The sequence below is a fragment of the Photinus pyralis genome, unplaced genomic scaffold, assembly GCF_008802855.1.
Source record: "Photinus pyralis isolate 1611_PpyrPB1 unplaced genomic scaffold, Ppyr1.3 Ppyr1.4_LG4, whole genome shotgun sequence".
Taxonomy (NCBI): Eukaryota; Metazoa; Arthropoda; class Insecta; order Coleoptera; family Lampyridae; genus Photinus; species Photinus pyralis.
In genome coordinates, this window is record NW_022170511.1 from 31,674,150 (window position 1) to 31,676,634 (window position 2,485).

Here is a 2,485-nt window from a genome sequence, read left to right on the forward strand (position 1 = left end):
GTAAATATTGCGTAAATATAGTAAATATTGAGTAAATTTTGTAAATTTGGGTAAATATCGTAAATACTGAGTAAATTTTGTAAATATTGGTAAATTTATTAAATACTTGGTAAATGTTAGGTATTAAATTTTGTAAATCTTTGAGTAAATTTTGGATGAAGCGGATAAAAACTTTATATAGCTATTCAAACTGATGTGATATAACACAATTCCCAACCACTGCAACTTTGCCACAGTAAATACGTATTCCTATCACACTAAAGGTCATACCGTCAGAAAGTAAGGTCTTCAATAAGGTGTAAAATAAGGAAATTAGCTGGAAAATTACCACGTAATAGGTTAATAAATGAATTATTCTCATCTTTACAACAACCAAACAATCCCTCAGATATTATCGATTTATTTTCGTTAACTTATTTTAAATTGTTGTAACTATAAACTCGACAATGGATCTAATAACTTGTGGAAACCAATAACAAATTTAAATAAAAAGTGAAATTGTGATTTACTCTATTCTTTATAAAATTTTCGTTTAAGGTGGCGTTTACATTGAAAAATTTGTTTCCACAATAACTGCCTTCTGGATACAAATTGTTGGTTGAAATAGCATTCATTCAAATATATAATGTTCCGACATTTGCATGATAATTAATTTTAATTGAATCATAAACTATGCACGATAGGATTATGTATGGAATAGCTGATCCTTATCGGATAAGTGGCTGAATTTCATTACATCGCCTTGCTCCCACAATTGAATGACCTGATGTAGCCAACCACTGACGCCAGATTCTTAGGAAGAAAGTAACATGCCAGAGCAGTTGTATCCTTTCTAATATGGTTATATCTTTGTTCAAAAAAGATTTTAGTACATTTCTCATCAGTTTCAAATATAAAATAGTAGCTAAAGTATTTTCCTCCATATCTCTCAACAATTTAGAGACTGCGGGATCGCAAAGCTTCTCTACTGATCTGAAGTTCATCTTGTGCTCTTCGCCGAGGTCACCAGGTGCTAAAAAAATGTTTGTCTGCCAACATTTGTAATTAGTGCTTGTAAGTGATCTGCAGAGACAAAAGACCCATACGCAAACTTACAACGGTTTTCAACAGACGTGTTCTTAACCAAGGCCGCCTTGGTTTGGTCTATGGTGGTTGTTCCATGTGAAGCAGGGTCGACCTACCTTCCATTCCGAGGCACATAGATTCTTGGCAGCCCGTAGGATACGGTCTTTGTTCCTCCTGTTTATATGTCCCCAGTATCTCATCTGGCTCATCTTCAGTCTCCTGGTGATCGTCTTTTCCTCTAGTAATTCCCTTATCTGCTTTCTTGTAAGGTTGCTGTTTTCCATCAGTATCCTGAGTGCCTTTCGCTCCGCCCTTCTCTTCTTGTTAGCGCTGAGGTGTTAACTCCGTACAAGATTGTCGGTGTTATGATCGTGTTGTAAATCATCATTTTCAAGCTGGCCGGTATTTTCTTCTCTCGTATGAAGTTCCGAATTCCATGTGTGATTCTGAATGCGTTGGTTATTCTGTCTTTCACTGTGTTGTGCCTGCTGAGTGTGCTGCTTATGTACGCTCCCAGATATTTAATCTTGTGCTTCATAGTTATCTCCTTCCCGGCTATTGCGATCTTGTCTCCTTCTTTGTATTGGGTGTTGCTTCTTGGGTCTCTTATCATCATGTAGCTCTTTTCGTTGTTTATTTGTAAGCCGACCATTTCCAGGTATACCTCGCTGGTTTCGACGAAGTCCTCAATGTCTTCTAACTTATCCGCGATTACGAGTAGGTCGTCCGCGTACGCCAGTAGTGTCGGTAGTTGTAATTGGTCCCTTGTGCTGAAGTTCCTCACCACCATCCTTGTTTGTTCTAAAGCGTGATCAAGTGTTATCGCGAAGAGCCTTGGAGAAAGCGGACATCCTTGTTTGATTCCCCTGGTTTTCTTTTGGTGCTCTGTCTTCTTCCCAAACCATTGTATACTAGTATGCTCCCTTAGGCACGCGTTTATGATTCTGTTGATTAGGAATTTGGGCAGTCCCAGCATTGCCAGAGATGTGGTTATTGCTTCATGCTTCACTTGGTCAAAGGCCTTCGCCAGATCTATTGCTAGAAGCCATGTTTTGGTTCCTGCCCTCCATTGTTCATCTAGGATCCTCCTGGTCGTGAATATATGGTCATCGGTTGATCTTCCTTTTATGAACCCTGCTTGGTATGCTGGTGTCTCGGGTATGTGGCCCTCTAGGCATTGTAGTAGGTAGGTCGCATATATCTTGTACCCCGCACTGCATAGCGAGATTCTTCTGTAGTCATCTGTTCCTTGTGGTGACCTGACCTTCGGGATGGGGATCTGCACTGTCTGCTGCCATTCCTTAGGGACCAAGTTCCTGGTCCATACCTCCTGTATCAATGCATGTAGGTCCTTTATTAGCCATTCTGAGGCGTATTGTAGTAATTCGGCCTGGACTCTATCCTGTCCTGGCATTTTCCC